This window comes from Dermacentor albipictus, chromosome 9, assembly GCF_038994185.2.
Source record: "Dermacentor albipictus isolate Rhodes 1998 colony chromosome 9, USDA_Dalb.pri_finalv2, whole genome shotgun sequence".
NCBI classification, from domain to species: domain Eukaryota; kingdom Metazoa; phylum Arthropoda; class Arachnida; order Ixodida; family Ixodidae; genus Dermacentor; species Dermacentor albipictus.
Window position 1 is genome coordinate 102427048 of NC_091829.1, and position 15229 is coordinate 102442276.

At 50.2% G+C, this 15229-nt stretch overlaps 1 protein-coding gene across 6 annotated transcripts in view; it reads left to right on the top strand.

Moving 5' to 3' along the window:
- The first annotated feature begins 328 nt into the window (after positions 1-328).
- Positions 329-15229, top strand: part of LOC139049594 (phospholipid-transporting ATPase ABCA3-like) — a 259493-nt gene continuing 244592 nt past the window's right edge. For 3 of the 6 annotated variants that reach the window (XM_070525159.1, XM_070525164.1, XM_070525162.1), the window contains exons 1-2: positions 330-400; positions 13164-14459. The gene's annotated coding sequence lies outside the window, so the exon portion shown is untranslated. Of the gene's footprint in view, positions 401-13163; positions 14460-15229 lie in introns of all 6 variants that reach the window. The other 3 variants (XM_070525163.1, XM_070525161.1, XM_070525160.1) reach the window with 2 other exon arrangements.

The window sequence follows — 15229 nt, forward strand, 5'->3', positions numbered from 1 at the left end:
TGGGCTATAACCACAGGAACATCTCCGTGACCATTTGCGACTATCTTTGTGACAAAAGAGGGCCGCCATGTTAATTCGCGAAATCAATAATTGGACAGCTCTATAAATCGCTCATTGTGTATTGCAAGTTATTCTAATTCCACCAAAAGGATTGCTGTGTACATGTAATTACAGTTATTTTCATTTTTGCATCTGTCGGGTAAATCTCTTTCCTAATTATCATAAACTTTATAAATCACCCCAATTTACTTATTCATTTAGGTTTTTCTCGCTCCCCCTTCCCTTTAATCTTTCACCGTCGTCTTCTTGGCCAGTCCCCCGTAGTGGGTGAGTGCCACAAGTGAGGAAGAGGCAAGCAAGCAAGCAAGCTGCTTCGTCACCCTGTAGTCGGAAAAGAGTGGTAAGTTGGCGCATTCCGAATTTATTTAGCCTGAGGGGCTCGTTCTCAGCTGACAAGCGAGGCCTCCAGAGATTTCTGTAACGTTCCCATTGACAAGCTGAAGCCATAGCCCAAAGATTACAGTAGAGCAAGGCGCATCTCTGTGTAGCTTCCCTACTTGGCCACCTTCAGTTGCTGTAGCGCATAACGATTAGATTATGCGTAACGTTGCTAGCTTCTGATGGTATTTAGCACATACATGTACTGGCTCGATTTTGTAGTTTGGTATTTCAGAATTTTCACATTGTATCTCGTGCACTTCGTAGCTAAGCCTACCAGCAGCACGCCTTCTTCATTCATGTCGGATTACGTGCAAGGCAACAGTGATATTGCTTTTCCTAACGGCGCACATGTAGGCGCATCACGTACTGTCGCGATAATCTTATTTTACGGCTCTGTTTTGTTGATACAGCAGAAACAGCTCGAAATATTATTATACCTTTATTTGTTGTTTCTTGGGAAATACTTTGTTCTCATGTTTACTAAATCGTCTTAAAAACAGCGTAAGAACGCATGAAAGAACGAGAAAGGGCTAGCAAGAATGATAGGATGTCGCACATCGGAGCAGTGCGACATGCTATCTTATCGCACCGTAGAACATGTAGCTGCGAACCCAGTTTTGAGCAAAGCGCCATCGTTCGCTGTCGTACTACTCAACTCATAAGGGGAATAGCAGAAGCGTAGTACCATATTTAATAGCATAGTATAGAATAGTAGTACCATATTTGCCAAGCAGAAGATATGTCCATCAGTTACCGTTCAGTGTAATAACACAGAGTGCATTGAATTTTCTTCAGAGGACCAATAAAGATGAGGCGTATTCATGCGTGCATTATGTTGATGTCCGGGCTGTATGAGAATGCTCATGATTACATATAACCGTGCTGTATAAAGTTTTTGTAGTGCACGTGGCATGATAATGTATAAAGAAATTAGGGCTTTGCCATAATCGAGAGCAGACGTAAGCATTAAATGGCTACCGGCAAAGCAGGTTGGTTGTAGAATATACTAGCCACAGTCCTAAAATGGATAAAGTCCATATTCGCAAAGGCGCACACCACCACAGCACACCGAAGCACAGGGACCTGTTTTGAACTGAACGTCATTGCAAGTATAGTACCGTCTCGGCCAAACAGCCTTCCGCGGCACCGGACGCTGCCGGCTTGGTTACGTAATGTGACGCTATTTCTCGAGCCGGCACAACATCCGCGCCGCGGAACTCACGGACCGCTGGCGTTGAACAGGCAACCGTGTCTCAGCGCTGAAAGATGACAATTAAGTGTATGAGGAGCTGTATCTGCCTTCTGAACTTCGCCTTTTGGAAATTGCAAATAAAACTTCAGCGTACTAGGAGTTACAGCTTGAATGATATTTTAAACAAAAATTAGGTAGAACTCGTAAGCAACATATTTTGTAACTTTTTCGGCAGTAACGAGCTCATGTAATGCGGTCCTGCACAAAAGGTTGGGGGCCAGAGACCACATTTTTCAAAGTTTTGATTGGTTGCCCGGATGATCTCATTTTGTTCTCGCAACTTGCCCTGATCTCGTTTGAGTGCCCAGATAACGGCTTTGGCTTTCTGCTGAAGTTCACAGGAAGGTCATCGACAACGGGAGTTAAAAGCATTTCGTGCTTAATGTGTGTTCTCTTCAAAAATAAACTTCCTAGTTTCAAATAAGCGCCCGTGCGCTTGTTTTCTTCCCTGTCCGTGTGTTTTGGAGCTGTTCTTAAGGTGAAGCTTACCTATCTTGCCCAAATGTCTGTTCTCCTGTTCACTCAATTATTCGCGGTTTAGTTTTTTCCGTTGGCAGCAGGCTTTTTCTGAGTAAGAATGTGCTGTGCTTGCCGCAGTAGTTTATTTATACACAGTAGCGGCATACTTACCTTAGCTGTTACCTTTGCCCGCTCCAGAAGAGCCTTGCATTCAAATCTGCTCAATCAGCCAGCCCTGTACTTGCGAACATAGTCGCTCAAGTTCTATCGCTTGTGAAATTCAAATTACTTGAATCGACTATAAATCTTTGAAATTACTAGAATGTTAGCAGGTTGCCCTTTCTAAGTGCGATTGGCATTATTTGCCGTTTTCAGGCGTTTTAAATCCATCCATCCATCCATCCATCCATCCATCCATCCATCCATCCATCCGTCCGTCCGTCCATCCGTCCGTCCGTCCGTCCGTCCGTCCGTCCATCCGTCTCCGTCCGTCCGTCCGTCCGTCCGTCCATCCATCCATCCATCCATCCATCCATCCATCCATCCATCCATCCATCCATCCATCCATCCATCCATCCATCCATTCATCCATCCATCCATCCTCTTACATCTGCCCAGTGGCTTAAGTTGTCTGCAAGCTTGGGCTGCCAAGTATGTGGTCGAGGTAGCGTCGTGGACGTTTCATTGTCGTAATCCCAAGTTCGTCATCCGCCTCTTGTCATGAAGTCGTCGTTAGGTCTTGTACGTCGAACGAGTAACCAGTTGTCTAATAGCTTGGACAGCTAGGTCGATGCAATGACCCAGCAGGGTCATTGCATCGTCATCATTTCAGCTTTGCCATCCGACTGTCGTCACGTGGTCATCGTTGCGCCATCGTCGTCATGCAGTCTTCGTAATGGGGTCGCCATAAACTCGTCATTATTCCATTGTACTACAATGCCATTCCATCGTCGTTATTGCGTCATCGTCACATTGACACGTTTGCTTGTTTATCTTCCTCCGGTTACCGCTGTTCCCCGGCTGACAAACTTTAAGCAATATTGCTAACTACAAGACGCGCCTGCATCATTTGGAACTTACGCGACTGTTATATTTCATGCCATCTGTTGTGTATGTCCTCGCCTAGCCTTGTATTATCGATTGCATGCATGACACGAACTGTGTAGTAGTTTCTGGAGACCACGCGGGGACCAGTGATAACATGTAGAAGGATCGACATTTGGGCGAGTTGGTACTGGTTGAACATCTTGAAGGGGCAGCGCAAAAAGACGATGACAGGAGGCAGGAACACAAAGGACAGCGCTGAACTCACAACTAACTTTATTCGTGTGTTCCTGCCTTCTGTCATCATCTTTTTGCGCTGACCCTTCAAGATGTTCAACCAGTGATAACAGTAGTACCTTCGACGGGTGATGCATAAAAGCTGACGCGCTTGACCCGCTGATGAGATTTTGGACGATGACCGACTTTGCTTGGCGCCATTGTTGCGATTCAGTTTTAGACTTGTTTTGCTTGGCATAAGTTTGCACAATAAATAGTTAAATTTGTAACTCCCAGTTTTAACTCGGCATCATCAGTCACCGTCACTACTACTATGTGACATCTGGTGGAGGTACTTGAGCGTTCATGTACCGCATGCCCCAGCAAAGCCGTGCACCAAGCACGAAACGAGAGGACAACGCCAACATCACGAAGGACCAGCGAGCTAGCCGTGGGCAACCATGACTGCTATGGAATACGGGCCACTTCCCGAGGAGACGACATGGATCAAGGCCAAGCAAACGACCCCAATGGCCGCCTCAGCATCCCCGTCCTGCTGCAGCAACTTTGGGAGTAACCGACCTTTCGTGAATCATCGGCTGAAGACATTGAAACCTGGCTGGAGACTTATACGAGATGACCGCGGCGTTCAATTCGAGCGGCGACGACAAGCTGCGCAATGTATATTTTTCGTTGGATGAGGCCATTTGGAGCTGGGACGTGTGACCTATTTCGGGAGAACTTCGTGAAGACCATCCCAAGTTTCGTACGAAATGAAAGGGCCGAAGTTCTCTTAGAAACCTGAGTGCAAGTGCCAGACCAGAACATTGCGATCTTCACGGAGGAGGGGATTCGCATCTTCTGCCACACCGACCCCAACCCGTCTGAAGAAAAGAAAGTGCGGTTCTTGATGCTGGCTGTGAAAGAACAACTATTCGCCTGATTGATACGCAACCCGCCCAAGACAGACGCTGCATTTGTACCGGCCTCCACAACGATCGAGAAGACGCTTCAAATGCGCACCACGCACTACAACCGCCGTGCGCTGACAACGAAGTGCGTCGAAGTTCAAGCGCCAGGCGCCGACGACCTGCGTGAGAGGATCATAGCGGTCGTATGTGAAGAGCTGCACAAGCTGTGCGCAACGTCGCAGCCAGAGGTGGCCTCGATCGCTGAAGCAGTTAACGCAGAGCTTCAGCGGTCACTGAAAGTACCAGAAGTTCCGGCATCGCCGCAACGCCAGCCGGAAGCAATGACCTACGCCGCCTTCACCCGCCGTCGCCAGGGCCCCGTAACGCCGCAGTTCCGTCGTTCATTGCCGCCGCCGCAAGCACGCCCGCACGTCGTCCAGCGCAGCTACCCGAGGAGGACGGACATTTTGCGCGCAACCGGCCAACACACACTCTGCTGTCACTGCGGTGAAGCCAGCCACGTCTACCGCCGATGCCCATACTGCGACGTGGGACTGTGAGGGTTCGCCGTCAATGCACCTTGCCCACAGCAACGCTAACGGTCACGTGATATCGCCGGCTACTTCGCTTCCACTCAGGGGAGCCTTAGAGGATCGTCCTGTTCGCCGTTAACAGGCCACCACCTGACGCCGCAGCATCGACCATGGGTCCATCAGCCCATAACCGGAAAACTAAAAGCAGCAACCGATGGATGTGCGGTTGCTGCTCATCGAACTGACAATCCTCTGCTGCCGAAGTAGACGCCGAAAAAAAACTATCTCGGCGACATATCAACGAGACACCGCTATCGCGACGTAGCCTGGAAGCAAAGAATATGCCGACAAAAGACCTGACGACGCGACGTTTCCCCCACAGGACAACACGATCCTGCCGTAATCCAACGGATCGACCAAACTGCAATGTAAGACAGCGAACCACTGAGCTCGACCTGCTTCTCGACGGCCACGCAGTCATCGCTTTGGTGGACACAGAAGCTGAATACTCCGTCATAAATGGATCCATCGACGCCTAGCAGGAAAACCTAAGACTGCATGAGAAATCCCTCAAATATGGACCACATGAGAATACCTGATAAGACCGACTGGTATCTGCACAAAAAGTGTTACCGCTCATGGTCGGACTTACCCTGCCACCTTTGTTGTCCTCTAATAGTCTCCACGAGACGCCGTTCTCGGCATAGATTTTCTGAACCAACACGGCGCAATCATCGACATGAAGTTCAAATCCATAACGCTTCCCGAATCTCAAGTGACCCCGGCGGAAAGTTCTCGCAGTCACCATGCCTTGAGCGTGCTCGAAAATGAAGCTGGCACCCAGACTTTCTCCAGCACTGTCATTTGCGTCAGCAGCATACTTAGAAGGCATAATCGAGGGCGACGAACGTCTACTGCTCGACCGTGAAACTTACTTCACAAGAGGGGTTGCTTGACTACACTGAAGCAAAGCGAAAGTGATGGTGACAAACTTAAGCGAGGAGTTCAAGCACATCAACAACGGCACGACGATCCCATACATAGAGCTAATTGCCGTCACCAGCAATGCCTTTGCCCTCTCCGATTCCACCACATCTACCTCGACGACCACAGTTCCCTAACCAAACTTCGACATAAATCCAGGCCTGCCCATAAACAAGCAGTAATAGCTCAAAACTCTCCTTCGATGATACAAAGACTGCTTTTCGGCGTCATCGAGGATTTCACAAACACCAGTTGCAAAGCATCATATTGTCACGGGTATAAACTATTTACACGATGTATTTACACGATGGGTATATATACAGCAGCACTGAATCCCGAGAGGCTGTTGGCCCTTCGTCGTCTTCACCGTCGACCACCTCGTCCTCTTCTTCCACCGTAGCACGACCCCCGGCAGAAAATGCACCGCCCCGGTGCTTCAGGCGGGACCATCGGTAAGGGCATAGTAAGGCTTAAGCCGAGAGACGTGTACGACGTCAGGTGATGTGGAACCGGGTGGCATGACGGAGGTCACGGGGATTTTCTCGTAAGTGACCTTGGTCACTTGACGTACAACACAGTAACGGCCTTTGTAGCACGCAAGGAGTTTCTCGGAGAGCCCCACTCGGCGGCAAGGGGACCAAAGTAGCACGAGAGAGCCTCGTGAAAAATATATGTCCCAATGGCGGCGATTGTAAGCGTTATGTAGAGATTCCTGCGATGCCGACAGACGAGTACGGGCAAGCTGGCACGCACGGTCAGCGTGGGCAATGGCGTCGCGAGCATACTCGGTCGTCGATTCCTATACCAAGGGGAGTGAAGTGTCCAATGGTAATATAGGGTCACGACCGAAGATTAAGTAAAAGGGGGAATGCCCAGCAGTATCGTGGCGTGATGAAGAGGCGAACGTGACATAAGGGAGAGCTGCATCCCAGTCCTTGTGGTCGGCTGAAACTTATTTCGATAGCATGTCACTTATCGATTAATACGCTCAGTAAGGCCATTGGTCTGCGCATAATAGGAGGTAGCCAGTTTGTGCTTGGCAGAACATGAGCGTAGGATATCGGCGATCATTGGGAGAGGAAAATGCGGCCGCGGTCAGTAAGGAGCTGTCCTGGGGCGCCATGTACTAAAATGATATCCCGGAGTAGGAAATCGGCGACGTCGGTTGCGCAGATCGTGGAAAATACCTGAGTGATGGCATAGCACGTCGTGTAATCAGTAGCGACAGCGATCCACCTGTTCCGGAGCTGGACTCGGGGAAAGGGCCAAGGAGATCCAAACCCACGCGAAAGCATAGCTCGGGTGGAATGTCGATCGGCTGTAAATACCCGGAAGGAAGCGTTGCTGACTTTTTGCGATGTTGAAATAGCTTGCAAGGAGCTACATAGCGCCGTACGGAGCGTGCGAGGCCGGGCCAGTGGAAGCGGCGGCGAACGCGGACGTAAGTGCGAGCAAACCGAAGGTGTCGGCAGTTGGGACGTCATGAAGCTCCTGAAGCATGGTTGAGCGGATGTGTTGAGGAACGACAAGTAGAAGGGGAGGGCCATTAGGATGAAAACTGCGTCGGTACAATATCCCGTCGTTGAGGACGAACTACCGTAACGATGGATCAGTAGGAGCACATTCCATTCTGTCAATGAGCGTCCTCAAAGTAGCGTCATGGCGTTGCTCGTTGGCCATGTCCAAAAGCTGGGAAACGGAAAGAACACTCGCGGAAGCGTCCATGTCGGCGTTGGCGGCCGTGTGTACAGGGTAAGGGGACAAGCAGTCGGCGTGCTAGTGTAGGTGACCAGACTACCACCACCCAATAGGAATACTCTTGCAGCCGCAAAGCCTTTCGCCCAAGCCTCCCTGCGGGATCCATTAAGGACGAAACCCAACAGAGCCCCTGGTGGTCCGTTACAATTGAGAGGCTGATAATCTCATGGGTGGCGGCAATGGAAAAGAAACCTGCCATGAGCAACTACTTAAGAGGAAAAAACGAAATCAGGAAATAGAAAATTTATGATAACTCAAAGGGAAGCTCATTATTTTCGAAGCGAGACCGGGATGCCTTAGAACACACACCTGTAAAGCGAGATATAAGACGGAAGAAGAAGCATGCGCTTGCTGCGGTAAAGCTAGGAAGACTGTGGAGCTTGTTTTATTAGAATGTGAAGACGTCTACTCAGCGGTCGATATAGGCGCCACTGGCCTCCTTGAAGCACTTGGGTTCAGCGAGAGCAGTGGAAAAGTAGGCATTAGTTAGAGGCGATTAGAGGACTGGTGGAAGAAAAGTAGGCAAACCAGAAAAAACGGAGATGCACAAAAGCACAGTTCGAAATAGGGGATCGGAAATGCCCACACAACGGCCAAACATTCGCGCTCGGTAATAGAGCAGTTCCGCTCCGCAGGTGACAAAAGACGGCTAGCGTACGCGATTACACGTTCATGGCCGTGTTGAACTTGTGCCAAGAGGGTACTGATTTCGTGGCCGATGGCATCGGTGCGCACCTCTGTAGGGGCTGAAGCAGCGAAGTGTCCTAGAATCGGTGGTGTGGTGAGAATGATAGTAAGGCGAGAAAAGGCGGCGGCATGAGAGGATCCCAATGAGAACGCCACACTTTTCTTCAGATCTGTGAGAGGGCGTGCTATCGTGACAAAATCTTTAACAAAGCGGCGGAAGTAAGAGCAAAAACCCACGAAACTTCGGACATCTTTGGCGGACCGTGGTACAAAGAACTCTTTCACGACGCAAATTCGCTCTGGGTCCGGTTGGATGCCAGTCGCATTGGCGACATATCCGAGAACAGTAATCTGACGATGGCCGAAGTTAATTTTCTTGGAATTGAGCTGTAGACCGGCCTTGCGAAAAACGGCAAGTACAGCTCAAATGCACTCAATGTGTGTGCTGAATGAGGGCGAGAACAGAATAACATTATCTAGTTAGCAGAGACAATTCAACTACTTGAATCCTTGGTCTAATGAGTCCATCATACGCTCAAAGGTAGCCGGAGCGTTGCATAGCCCAAAGGCATAACTTTGAATTGGTAAAGACCATCAGGCGTTATAAGGGCGTTTTTTTCATGATCTAGATAATCGACAGCGATTTACCAATATCCGGACCGCAGGTCGATGGACGAAAAATACTGTGCCCCGTACAGGCAATCAAGGGCGTCATCGATACGAGGTAGTGGTTAGACGTCCTTCTTTATGCGGTTGAGCTGGCGGTAATCGGCACAGAATCTCCATGAACCGTCCTTCTTTTTGACCTGCACGACAGGGGATGCCCAGGGACTTGACGATGGCTCAATGATGTCTTTCGCTAGCATCTTGTCTACTTCCGTTTTGATGACGTGACGCTCCGAAGCTGACACTCGGTACGGTCGCCGATGGATGGGTGGATTATCGCCTGTATGTATACGATGTTTGACAATGGACGTCTGGCCTAAGGGTCGGTAGTTTAAGTGGAACATATACTGGTAGGAAAGCAATAGACTGCAGAGCTGTTCGGTCTCTGCAGGAGTGAGATTCAGGGCGGTGATTTTCCTAATGTCGTTGTCAGTACATTTAGCAGACCGGAAAGGCTCACAGGAAGTGTCGACGGCAAAAGTCTCAATGCAACTAACTTCGAAAGGAGTGATTGTAGCTAGTGCGATGTTTTTCGGCAGAATTTGCTTAGCGAGCCCGAAATTCACCGCAGGGAGATATGTACGAGTGTCTTAGTCCCTCAGTGGAGTATGCGGCACGATAACAAGGTGGGGGTGAGAACGACGGCAGTTATGGGAACGGAGATGTAACTGCCATCGGGAACTGGCGTAGAAGGCGGAATTTCGATGTATCTCAATACCTGTGGTGGAACGTGAACAAAATCACTCGGTCTTAGGCTAATTTTGTGTGGTGTCGGAGGAACGTCCAGCAGAGGCAGGTCAAGACGCACAATACCTGAGGAACAATCGATGAGCGCTGAATGGTCGGAGAGGAAGTCTAGGCCTAGTATAAGGTCATGGGCGCATTTCTCAAGCACAGTGTAAAGGACGACAGCATGGCGGCAGGAAACGCTCGCACGTGCAGTACACATTTCGGCCACGGTCACCGTGCTACTGTCGGCGATTGGTACGAACCGAGTAATGGCAGGCGTAATAATTTTCTTTAAATGGCGGCGTAGGTGGCGTGTCATGATAGATATGTGTGCTCCGGTATCTATGAGAGCTGTGATGGGTGCGCCATTAACTTGGACGTCAAGAAGGTTATTTCTCGTAAACAGCGTCAAAGGAGTATTTTGCGGCTAATGCGACATTGCAGCACCACCTCGAAGTGCCGCATTGCCTAGTTTTCCTGCTAAGACGGTCCTGGGTAGGTCGGCGACGGCGAGCGTTGGCGCTGGGGCGGACGTGGCTGACGACGTTGAGGCGAGGGCGAGCGAGCATAGCGGCGAGTCAGCGTAGTGGCGTCGGAAGCGTCATAGAAAGGATGGGGTGAGGAACTTCGGGGCAAACTTGCATTCCGGAAGGTGTTTCGAGGAGGAGACGGCCAACGGCTCCAACAGTGATGGGAAACGTGACTGATTGGGCCGCAGCAGAAACAGAACGGTCTGTCGTCAGGTGTACGCCAGTCCGATGGATTTCTGGTAGTTTAGGGATAACGGACACTGAGGTGGACTGCGACAGGACCGAGGAATAGGAGCAGGGCGGGTGTCAGGGCGACTGAAGGAGCAGGCACTGGGAAGACCCATATTAGCGATTTGCTGGCGAACCATGGACTGGATCAGCGATGTCGTCTCAGCAGTGTTCTTCCAAGACGTCTATTGAGGCGAGGCAGCAAACGCTGCTTCGAGTTCGCGGCGTAATTCAGGTCACGTTTTCGCTTGGTGATGGCGAGCTAGATTGATCAGTGGGGTCGGTACAGGAAGAGGTCGCTGCAGTATTTGGAAGCCGTGTAAACTTATTGTACAAACGGTGACTCTTCGCCTGCTCAAAACGGCGGCATTCCTTCATGATAGCGTCGACAGTTGATAAGTTTCTAAAAACCAGAAGGTTGAATGCGTCATCCGCGATGCCTTTGATAATGTGTCCATCCTTGTCCGCTTCTAGCATGGACCTGTTGATATTATGACAAAAGGCTAGGACGTCCTGCATGTAGGAGACATACGACTCGGTAGCATTTTTGGCACGCGTGGCGAGGTCTTGCTTGGCGGTTAGTTTTCTACCGGTTGGATTGACAAAAACGTCCGACAGCTTCTCTTTGAATAAGTCCCAGCTGGTTATCTCTTCTTTGTGTGTGTAAAACCACGTTCGCAGTGTTCCGTCGAGGTAGAATATGGCATTGGCCAGCATTATGAACGGATTGCACCTGCTCACCTTGCTGACGCGCTCATACATCTTCAACCATTCTTCTACGCCAACACATTCGAGGCCGGGGTCTTGTGGCCCCGGTCCTGTGACCCCGGCCTCTTGTGGCCGGGGTCCTGAACTTGCCGGGGTCTTGTGGCTTAGGTAGAGCAGCGTACTGGGTGTGCGTAGTCAGCAATGTAGTTGGAGACGCGATGCCTTCCACTGGGTGAGACGTCCGCTGCGAAGCTCCATGGTGAAGACGCGTACCCCCCATGTCCACCAAAATGTCACGGGGATAAACTATTTACACGATGTATTTACACGATGCGTATATATACAGCAGCACAGAATCCCGAGAGGCTGTTGGCCATTCGTCGTCTTCACCATCGACCACCTTGTCCTATTTTTTCCACCGTAACGATATTATAATCAAAGAGTGCGCTCGACCACTCCGGCAGAGCTCTTATCGAGTTTCAATGCGAGATTGTTAAGCTATGAGGCAACAAGTCGACGAAATGCAGCGCGTAGGCATCATTGAGCCATCAAGAAGCCCGTGGGCATCTCCAGCAGTCTTGGTGAAGGAAAAGGACTGGACCCTACGCTTCTGCGTTGATTATCGTCGACTGAACAAGATCACAACGAGGGACGTATACTCCCTCCCATGGATAGACGGCGCATTGGATCGGCTTTGCAGTGTTATGTACTTGTCGATGGATCTCAGGACTGGCTGCAGGCAAATAGAAGTCGATGATAGGGATCGCTAGAAGACTACCTTCATTGCACCGGACGGTCTCTATATAGTTCATGCCATTCGGACGTTGCTCAGCGCTTTGACCGACGATCTTGACCCGCTGATCAGATTTCTCATGATCGCCGACTTTGCTGGCCGCTATCGTCGTGACGGGGTGTCACTTGTTCGCGGCGCATAAATTCGCCCAATAAAAAGGTAAATTTGCAACTACCAGTTGCGTCTCTGTATAGTTCTTTAACGTCTCTACTGCTACGTGACACTATAATTGTAGTGGTGCCATCGTTGTTGTTCCATCGTCCTGGTTCTAACTTCGTCGTTCCACTCTCATCATGCTGTCGTCGTCATGGCGCCTTAACCCCTCCACCGACATCATTCCTTCGCCTTCGTTCTGTCGCAATCATGCTGTTTACACTCAGTCGTCAGTATAGCGCTACTGTGATGCCTCGGCCGTAATTGCGTCGTCGTCAGGGAATAGCTTTCGTGCATCCGTAATCATACCGTCATCGTCACGCTGCCGTGGTCGTCATACGTTGCTTCATCGTCACATCATCATGGTCGCGGCCATCATTACAGCTGCGTCATTCGGTCGTCTTCGTACCGTCGTGCTCACGCCATAGTCGTCGTATACTCACAGTCATCCCAATGTCCTCATGGCATCGTTGTCAGACTGTTGACGTTATACCATCGTCGGCTCATTGCCTTCATGTTGCCATCGTCATGCCATCTTTGTCTCTGCACTGATGCCATGCCATCTTTGCCATCCCATCGTAGTCACTGCGCACTTCTCGTACAGTCATCGTCATGGCGTCAAGCTAATGGGCGACCATGGCCTGTGGCAAGCGACTGCCAGACAGTGTATGTCGCATATGAAAGGGGACGAAGTGCGTTAGCTGCACACTCTTCTTCTGGTCCGCTATTAAGTATACAGCGTCATTTTAGCGAGCCTCTGTCTTTAGCCTACGTTACAATATCTGTAAAATAAATGCATAATTGATCAAATTAACACACGCAATCATTATAATAGTATAATAGGTGATTGGTAGCGATGTGTAGACATGCATAAACTAGCTAAATAACTTAGCGAAGCGAATGCAGCACCCGAGCCAAAGGATGCTTAAACACTGGAAGACAGTTATCGGAATTTACGTAGCATCTTTTATTTTGTTAATGCTTCTGTAGCACGTTGTACGTAAGTAAACGTGCTAAGGTAATTATGACCAGCTTTGTAAGAAAATGCTTCGTTTTTTTCTCACCCCGCAGTGCCTGGACGCTGTCAGGCCCGCTATTTCGGGCTCGCTTCATTTAAACGACCGGGCTTGACCGCGACGTTTTTGTTTAGTAATTCTTCATGGGTCGCAAACGCCTGCCTATGAGCATCTCTTAATGCGCGCAAGCTTAACTGGCCAGCCAGCGAAGTCGGCGAACGTCTATTTGAAGCCGCGGAGCACGTGAACGAGGAAGGCGCCTGGAGGTGAAGAGAATAGGCGCGCGAAGTGACCTTGGATCTTTCTATCGCTTCAGCGCATACTCGGCGGCGAGAACAGAGCGTCCATGCAGCTACGAGCTGGCAGCTCCGTTGGCACACCTGCACTCTGCAGGGCGCCTTCAAGATAATGCGCACGAGGGCACGTAACATGCAGTTGCTGTCCGAGTACAGCGCCGTACCCGTACCTCCCCTCACCCAGGGACCATGCACGCGTCGGAAGACAGCGCGCTGCCTCCCTGCTTTCCTCTTTTGTGCAAGCGAGATCAAGCCGCGGTCGTCAGCTTGCCGTCGCACGCTTTCACTCGCACATGCAGCACGAGGCGCGCGGGGACTATGTTATCGCCCCTTGCACTTCATACAGAACATCGACGCGACGACGAGTGCAGAAACGCGCCGGGAATGTCCATGTAGTTGCTTTCACAAGGAACGGCAACCGTACGTTTACGCGTAACTGGAGTTCACAAAATGAAACGTCCGTGTAATTTCCATGTTCCTCTGCAGCGGAGCTACGCAAACTGTGGTCCAGAAACAGCAGAGTGCCACAACCACCGAGATCCAATAGCGCAGCGAATGCTTATCACGTTTGAGTTGAATTTTGGTGCGTCGTATAAGGACACGATCAGGGGTAAATAGACATGCGAAATGTGAAAATACGCGTATCCGTGTGAATTGAACGGTCCTTCACTGCTGCTTTTCCGGACATCCCAGCCTGAGGCCTGTCCAACACATTTGTCTTCAGCAGCACTGTCGCTCCCTTAGTCGCCTCCGGAGCCAACCTTGTTCGATGCTGGGGAACGTGAAGACTTTCTTATGGCGCACGCTCTACCTGCAAGCGATACGTCGCCACTACATTTCCACGGCTCTCGAGCTTTTTTTTGTGAGCATCTTAGTTTTGAACCAGCTCTTTACAAAACCGGCTAAGCCGCTCAGCAAGGATTCCGAGGAGAAGGACGCCAGTGCTGTTTTGGTGCCGCCTGTATTGACGGACATTGTGTACGCACCGAAGAGTGACTACAACGATGAGCTGATGCGTGCCGTGGGCGACGAGGTATCCAGTCGTCATACGCAGGGTAAGTTGTGTTGGCTTCTTTCCTGTTCTGAGTGCATGCGGCCGTGTCTAGGCGCACGGAGGCAATTTATAGATATCATCCCATAAGCGGAAGCTTTGCTTGTGTCAAGACCACGTAGGAACGAAATGGATTAGAAGTGAGCATGTCGTCTACTATAAAGGTAAACAGAAAGTAAGGACGACACGGCACGGTCGCCGGCTGCCGACTGAAAGCTTATCGCCACAATCAAAATCGCTGTAAAAAACTGTTAACAATAAATTTTCAGCTGTGAGTCAAAGCTCTAACGTGATCGTCCTTCCTTTGTGTTGAGCCTGATTTCTTCCTGCCATACGCAGACATGCAATTATGCTGACTCGCCTGACCTAATATGCAGGGATTAAACTCGCGGAGGAGCTCAGCGAGGTGGGGGCGCACCACGAAAACTGACGGGGTAGTCCGGCTGCCCTCTTGTTGTCATCACAAATACATGGACAAATGAGCAGAGATCGATTAAACAGGCGATCGGTGACTGCGATGGACTGCGAAAGACCGGAGGCTGCAAGGATTTTATCTCCGTCTTTCATCAAGCTGTCAGCCTCGCCACCTTCATCGTCTTTCTTCATTGACCCGAAAAGAAAAGAAAAAAAATTGGCAGTAGCTTAGCACGGCTGTGCCAGGATACACGTAGCAAAAGCTAAGGCATAGCATGGTTCGCCTTGTGTAATCTTGATTGCAAGTCGATGTTCGTCTGGTTGTCTAGCTATGTTGCGGCGTTTAGCCAGTCGTTCGGC